This window comes from Phoca vitulina, unplaced genomic scaffold, assembly GCF_004348235.1.
Source record: "Phoca vitulina isolate PV1807 unplaced genomic scaffold, GSC_HSeal_1.0 scaffold72, whole genome shotgun sequence".
Taxonomy (NCBI): Eukaryota; Metazoa; Chordata; class Mammalia; order Carnivora; family Phocidae; genus Phoca; species Phoca vitulina.
This window is the reverse complement of record NW_022589775.1, coordinates 6,511,972-6,520,220: the sequence shown is the minus strand read 5'-3', so window position 1 is coordinate 6,520,220 and position 8,249 is coordinate 6,511,972. Positions and strand designations below refer to the sequence as shown.

The following is an 8,249-nucleotide window of genomic DNA, read 5'->3' as shown; positions in this document are numbered from 1 at the left end:
ACAGCGAGAGAGGGAACACAAGCAGGGGGAGTGGGAGAGGGAGAAGCAGGCTTCCCGCGGAGCAGGGAGCCCGATGCGGGGCTCGATCCCAGGACCCTGGGATCATGAACTGAGCCGAAGGCAGACGCTTAACGACTGAGCCACCCAGGCGGCCCTCAACGTTAATTATTTTAATAGGAATCTTTGCATGCAGTATACCAAGATGATCCTGCTGTAGAAATGTATATATAGGTCGGCTGTTTGTGGATCTCACACATCGATTCACTGGGACTCAGCTTCTGATTTTGTTCCTTGGGCATCCTATTTGTGGTCCCTGCAGCGGTTTAGAGAAGTCAAATGACCAGTAAAGTTATATTGATAATATGACTCATGTGAAGATGTCCTTTGAAGTAAAATATTGTCATACAGTGGCCCATAAGGGTGCCAAAGGATAAATGTGTAAATAACATGAACGGTGAGCTGATCTATGGCTGCGATGTGATGAATGATGGGAGGTTGCAGCCTTTGTGGGGAAGCAAGTGGATGCGTCTTGGTTGTCTATTAGCCTAAGAAGAATGTGTGAGACCTGTCAGGTTTCCTGGCTCCTTGCAACCACACTGTGCCTTTAGTAAGAAGAGACCATTCTTGCCAAATTCATTGGGCGGGTAAGCTTGGATTGAATACCGAGGTATTCAGGTTTAGTTGCTATGGAAATTCCTTCACAAAGAAAAAGAATACACATACCATTTAAAATGGATAACTGATGAATTAAGAAATGCCATTATGTGATTTTGGTCTGCCTGCCAGGAACTTCTAGTTCCATTATGTTGACTAGGAAACTAAGTCTTTGTGCAATTTGATTCAAATCTAGCAGTGACCGATGGACCTTGAATAGAAAAGTGGTGTCAGCCGTGTCTAAGTTTTGGGCCCTATTTGCTATTCATACTTAAGTATCTATAACCCCAGAGTACTGTCTAGTACCCCTATAAGGGCCAGGATGGGTCAGGGTGGCGGGGGGGAAGGGCTGAACCAGCCTGAGTTATACCCTTGGTGTCCTCTCTCCCCTCTTTCCTCCCTCCTCCCTCCTTCTCTTCTGTCCTTCCTTTCTTTCTTGCTTACCTGTCTACCTGCCTGCCTGTCTCCGATAACATCTCCGGAGCTATACTTTAGGATCCATTCAAATCTGAATAGTCAGGCATCATTTCCTGTGGTTCTTGTATTCCTTTTGTACACAGATTTGATCCCTGACACACTTCTATTTAAGATTTCCAGTGACGTATTTAAAGTAGTCCTCAGCAACATCCTGTTATGGACGCTGCCTTCCTGAGAAACATGCAGATATTGTAGACGAAGACTGTGTGCAGGGTATAGTTACAAAATGCTCATTTGGAAGATGACATTGAACTTCCCTCCTCATGGATGGATGGGTGAGAGAGGAAGGAAAATGCTGGAACGTGTTCCTTGCATATTGATCTCCAGACTCAGGAGTCAAGGGTGATATGTTTTTTTTGGTCCTCGCTAATGGAGAGGCATGCTTCCTTTCATTTGGGACATGCATAAATTAAGTAACATCCATGAGGCCATGGCAGGAATATAAAGTATTTTCTGCTTTGTTTAGTGTGATAAACTAAGAGTTGCTTTTGACAAAGGGCAAAATCCAGCTTCAGGATGATGGGTGCAGTTTGCTTTCTGTGATCTTTGTCAAGCATCCCAAGGGAATAATATTCATGGCTGTGATATCAGACAGTGGGAGGCTTGGCAGCTGGGGTGTCTGTTCCTGGATTGCTTGGACATGTCACGCTTGGACAGCAGAATCCTGTGGTGTCAGGGAATATGACTCGATTCAGGGAATAGGTATTGAGTACCTGTTACGTTCCAGGTGCTATGAGAAGTGCTAGATACAAAGGAACACGTGAGACATCGAGCCTGCCCATAAGGTGCTCACAGCCCAGTGCATGAAACAGACTCGCAATCACATACATGGAGAATGGTGTGTGATCAAGGCAGAAGGAGAAGTATTTAGAGAACACAGAGTAGAGAAATGTCTGCTTTGTTGGAATCTACTGGAGAGATTCTTTTCTGGTCACTGTCCTGAGTTGAGTGCTTGGAGAATGGATCCAGGATCCTCAAGCTATAGTCTGATGACCAAATTCTGCTTGCTTCCAGTTTTTGTGAGTCCCTTATAGTTGACATTTTTTAAATGGTTGGGGAAAAAAATCATAAGAGGTATAATAAATGATAACATGTGGAAGTTATATGAAATTCAAATATCGCTGTCCAAGAATAAAGGGTCATTGGAACAAGGCCATATTGTTTGCTTCCATATTGTCCATGTCGCTTTTATGTTACAATGGCTCAGTTGAAGATCCCCAGAGAGACTAGTGCCCACTGTGTGAATCTACTCCGCTGCTATAACAGAGGACCACAGACAGGGTGGTTTAAATAATATGAATTTATTTTCGCACAATTCTGGAAGTTGGAAGTTTGAGATCAAGATGTTGATTCCTTCTGAGGCTGCTTCTTGGCTAGTAGATGGCCATCTTCTTCCTGTGTCCACACGTGTTCTTCCCACTCTAAGTGTCTGTGTCCAAATCTTCTCTTTTTATAAGGACACCAGCCATATTGGATTTAGGGCTCACCCATATGATGAGCTCATTTTAACTTAATTACTTCTTTAAAGACCCCATCTCCATATACAGTCATATTCTGAGGTACTCAGAGTTAGGATTTAAACATATGAATTTTGGAGGACCCATTTCAGCCCATAATACCCACAGTGCCTAACATATTTACTATCTGGCTCTTCACCGAAAAATCTGTTCACTCTGCACTATGCTGTTACTTAGTTATGGTGTGTTCTGCCCGTCCTCCTTCCTCTCCCCTCCATCAACATACACTCACTTAGTTGTGACCATCACCATTCTCCTCTCAATCCATCCATCTCTCCATCCATTCATCCAACCACCTGTCCGTCCATATCTCCATCCATCCATCCATCCATCCATTCAACCACTTGTCCATCCATTCATCCATCCATCTATGGTTTTTGGCCATGATGGTGTCAGCTGCTCCAGATTTGTTTAGAGAGAATATAGAACTCTTACCAACAATGCCTGTAGGTTGAGCTGTACTTTCCTCTCCATCCATGGCTGATGCTCTGTTATCTTCTCAGTTCCACTATCTCACTCTCAAAACAGCTTCCTCCACTCCCCAACACCCCTCCAGTGGCAGGTTACAAGGCCCACCGGTTGAGTATTCAGCAGAAACCTTTGAATCACTTCTCATTTAATCACAATTTCAGATTGAGAGGACCGGAGCCCCATTCATCAAGCTGTGAGAGAACTCTCCACAAGCACTTTTATTTTCAAATGGCACTTTGCTTAACAAATTCACTCCACCTGGGATACTTTTAATTTTTTGTGGCCCATAGAAATAAAAAACAGTGCCTTGGTGGGACCTCTAATCTTGTCTCTAGGAGCCAGCAATACTGGGAGGATCACCATGGAATTAAGAGAGTGATTGGTTGGTATAACTAGGAATGCATTTTTACCTTCGTGTAAAATGCTGAAATGATGGTCTTCCTTATCAAGTTAAAGGAGAGATGTGTGAAGTCAGTGGAAGGACTTCTGTGGCCGTGGATGTTGCACGTGTTGTGAAGCTGTCGTGCTGGACGCTTTTCCTCGTAACGTTGCTTTCTTGAAATTGAACACCACTGATCTCTCTTTAAGAAAAATGCTTCAGAAAATACACAGGAAGAGGCTTTTTTTTTTCTTTCTTTCTGTGGTTGCATTGCATGTTGTGTGGTTTCAGAGGCACTTCCTTTGGTTGCCCCAAGCCTGGAGTTTCCTCAAAACCAGAGAGCTTTCTTTTGGAAGGATTCTAAAATCATGATCTGGATACTGCAAAAGCATCTCCAGCCTCTGCTCTCTGGTCCCTTCTTAATTTGGGGGTGATCCACATTCTCCCAGAAGAGAGAAGAATCTAAGACATTCACCATGGGGTCGTTCAGCATTTTAGAAGAGGGGAAACAAGGGTGAAATAAAGAAATATATAAAGAAGTAGGCAGGGAGAAGGCACATCAAGTACAGTTTTATTTTTTTATTTTTTTAAAGATTTTATTTATTTAATTGACAGAGAGATAGAGAGAGAGCACAAGTAGGCAGAGAGGCAGGCAGAGGGAGAGGGAGAAGCAGACTCTCCACTGAGCAGGGAGCCCGACACGGGGCTCGATCCCAGGACCCTGGGATCATGACCTGAGCCGAAGGCAGCCGCTTAACCGACTGAGCCACCCAGGCGCCCCTCAAGTACAGTTTTAAAAGAAATAAAAAGGTGGGAAGCTTAGTGGCTCACGAAGTATTTTTTCACAAACATGGAATTGGGAGGTATGCTGTGGTTCCCAGGGGCATCTGTTTGTTTTTTTCCCAGCAAAATAGCAACAACAACAGCAAGACCATTCAGAAACAAACAAACAAACAAACAAACAAACAAAACAAAACCCAGAAAAAAAACCCCAACCCTATTAGTGTAGACCTTTTGTTGCAAGGGTTAGAAACCCCAGTTGATTTAAGGCCAGAGTGGAAATGAATTGATCCCTGGAAGGAACAGGATCAAGCTGGATATAGGGGACAGTTGGACCTAGAGAAGTCAGCACATCAGGCTTCTCCTGGTTTTCATCTTTGTTTTTTCCTCTGTCAGATTAGTTGTTCTCAGTCTGGCTTGAGCCTGGCAGAGACATGCTGCTAACAGCTTGAGGCTGACACTCTCAGGTTTAAAAGTTCTCTGATTGGCTATGATAGATCATTTACCACCTCTGACCAATCACTATGTCCAGGGTCTTGAGGTTTGGTGATTTTCCTTGCCTGGATCATGCTCATCTTTGTGGCTGGGGGTGGCGGAGAAGAAAGTGTGGAGATGCTCTTCAGAGAAAAGCAGCCACAAATAAAGGAGGAAAGGACAGGTCCCCACCACCAGTCTTAGGCAAAAAAGACATCCGAGAACTTGATTATCCTGTTATAGAGGGTGCATACTAATCAGAAAATAAAGCAATTCCTGCCTCAGAGTGCAGGTAAGACAGATGGGTGCTCATTGCCCCAAGAGGTGATAGATGGGCATTTCTTTAAACATAAAAATAGAGCATATTCATAGGTAATGGATCCATGATTCATCATGAGGAGAAAGTATTGGGTGGATGGCTTGAATCTTTGGGCTCAATGTGGGGACAACCGCCACACCTTTCCCATTTCCTTTCTGGTGCCCCTGGGTTGTAAGCATCAGATCCCAAAGCTCGTCCAGTCCAGTGACACTAAAGAAGTGGGGAAGAGGATGGGTGCATTGAGCCCACTCTTAAATGCTGCTTCCATTTTTAAATAAAGTCACGGCAAGGGGTATATTCTTATGCAGGCCACATACATATTCATGTGTATATAAACATCTGGGTATGTAAGTACATAAATATATACATACTTTATCTATCTACCTACCTACCTATCTACCTACCTATCCATCTAATCAATTATCTCTCTGACAATATTCCTTAAAGAAGAGTTACCTGAATCTTTAACCATATGATCTACTATTAGTTAAAGATTGGAGGAGAATGTCTTCATGAATTAAGTATCTCCTTTAGAACAAGTATTTGATCTTATATGTCATTAACTGTCTTACTCATTGAATTTTACAGAGATTTACTAGAGTGCTATTTATATGGGATTTTATACCTGGAGTCTAAATTAAGAGGCTTTCTTATTTGGGAAGGGGGAGTTAATATTTGGTGGGAAATATTTTTCCCTAAGATGGTTTTCATGTGCTTTTATTCACTTTTCTTAACTGATGAAATATGCCAACCCATCCAGAATAGTACACAAAACTTGTACACCTAATGGGCAGTATGGTCATCACCAGCTCAAGAAGTGGGACATTGTCAGCCCCCCAGAAGACCTCTCTTTCCATCCTCAATCGGTCTCTTCCCACCTCCTAAGGCTAACAACTGGGCTTGACTTTTTTTTTTTTTTTAAGATTTTATTTATTTGTTTGACAGAGAGAGACACAGCGAGAGAGAGAGGGAACACAAGCAGGGGGAGTGGGAGAGGGAGCAGCAGGCTGCCCGCGGAGCAAGGAGCCCGATGTGGGACTGGGCTTGACTTTTATGGAATTGTGTTTTTGCTTTTCTTCACAGTTTTATGACTCCAATATGTATCTCTAAGCATTGTTGTTTAGTTTTCCTTGTTTTTGAAACTTATATGAACGGAAATATTTTTTGTTTAGTGTTCTAGGTTTTGCTTCATTTCCTCACCTTTTTAAGAAATGAGATTCATGTCTTTTGTGTGTAGTTCTGATTTATCCATATTGTTATTATACAATTTTATTGTGTGAATAGACTGTAACTGATATAGTAGCCATTCTGTGGCTGATGAACACTTGGGTGAGTTCGAGTGCTTGGCAATTGTGCATAAGGTTGCAAAGAATGTCTAGGGATATCTTCCCCAGACCACATGTGCATGCATTTCTTGGGGTATCTCTAGGAGTGGAATTGCTGATTCTTCATCTTTAACGGGTAAGGTAGTTGACCCAGTTACACTCTCCCTGGGAATAGAAGGGAGTTCCTGTTGGTTCAGGTCCTCAGAGAAACCTTATTATCACTCATCTGAATTCTAGTTATTCTGGTAATCAGTGGATTTCTTGCTTTTAATTTACATTTGCCTGAAAATCAGTAATGTTAAGCTCCTTTTCATAGGTTTATTGGCCATTTGGAATATCCTTTTTTGTGGCCTGCCTCTTCAAATCACTTGTCATTTTCTGTTTGGTAGTTTGTCTTATTGATTTTATGTGTGTGTGTGTGTGTGTGTGTATGTGTGTGTGTGTGTGTGTGTTTAACATATTCTGGGTAATATGCCTTTATTGGTTGTGTGTGTTGCAGATATGGTCTCCCAGTGTGGCTTGTCTTTCATTCTTATTTATTTTTTAAATAAATTATTATTTTTAAAATAAATAAATAAATACATTTTCAGTCTGAATGTAATCAGATTAGTTATTTGCCTTTATGTCTGCCCTATTTAAATAAAATCTGTTTTTTTTTTTGAAAGATTTTATTTTTAAGTCCTCTCTCTACACCCAGTGTGGGGCTCGAATTCACAACCCCTAGATCAAGAGTCACACATTCCTCTGGCTGAGCCAGCCAGGTGCCGCTAAAATCTCTTTTTTGGTCCAAGATTACCCACTGTTACCTTAGATTACAAAGCCTTACATAAATTGGTACTTTCTCCTTCCCAGAGAATACAGGGCATTAGAGTATTTTAACTCCTTTTACGCCCGCCTTGTATATAGGTTATTGTTATGGCATGTCTTTTTTTTCTTTTATATCACTTAAAATCTCCTAAGATGTGATTATTTTATCTCTGTTCCAGGTGATCTTTATTTCTACTCAATATGGAATTCTGGGTTGGCAGTTATTTTCCTTTACCACTTAGGAGAAAACAGCTCATCCTCTTCTGGCTCCTTTTGTTTCTGTTGGGAAGTCAGCTGACAGGCCAGGGGATGCGTCTTCGTAGGTCATTAGTCTTCCTCTTGCTGCTTCTACAGTTCTTCTCTTTGGCTTTTCCAGTTCTGCTATGACATGTCTAGGTGTAAGTATCTTCTTATTTTTTCTGTTTGGGGTTTGTAGGACTTCTGGAAACTGTGGATTGGTGTCTTTTGTGCATTTGGGGAAATTGCCATCCTGTGTCTCTTCTGCCTGATCCTCTTTTTTCCTGCATGTTTCTTTCTCACTGTCTTCTGTCTTTTACTTTCTCCTTCTCTGTTTTTCATATTTTTGTCCTTCCATGCTTCATTCTGCCAACGAGTCTGAAAAGGAAATACTATTTTATTCATTCAGTGGTCTTTTAGGTCCTGCTGTGTGCTACGTATTGTCTGTCTTAGGTAGTTGGGATACTTCAGTGAACAAAAGAGACAAAGATCCTTGTCTTTGTGAATTACCATGAAATAATAAACAATTGTTTAATTAGTTATTAATAGTCCTTCATTTTAATTAGTTAACTTTATGCTATAATATGCTAGAAGGTGGTAAGTGCTATCAAAAAAAGGAAAAGTAGGGGCGCTTGGGTGGCTCAGTTGTTAAGCATCTGCCTTCAGCTCAGGCCATGATCCCGGGGTCCTGGGATCGAGCCCCGGCATCAGCATCGGGCTCCCTGCTCAGCGGGAAGCCTGCTTCTCCCTCTCCCGCTCGCCCTGCTTGTGTTCCCTCTCTTGCTGTTTCTCTCTCTGTCAAATAAATA

At 42.0% G+C, this 8,249-nt stretch overlaps 1 protein-coding gene across 10 annotated transcripts in view; it reads left to right on the top strand.

The window, feature by feature from the left end:
* TIAM1 (TIAM Rac1 associated GEF 1) overlaps positions 1-8,249 on the top strand; it is a 372,168-nt gene that overhangs the window by 156,650 nt on the left and 207,269 nt on the right. The window contains exon 6 of one of the 10 annotated variants that reach the window (XM_032393258.1): positions 7,383-7,601. The exons of 8 other annotated variants lie outside the window; for them this stretch is intronic. The gene's annotated coding sequence lies outside the window, so the exon portion shown is untranslated. Of the gene's footprint in view, positions 1-7,102; positions 7,602-8,249 lie in introns of those variants that run through there. One more of the 10 variants, XM_032393264.1, reaches the window with a different exon arrangement.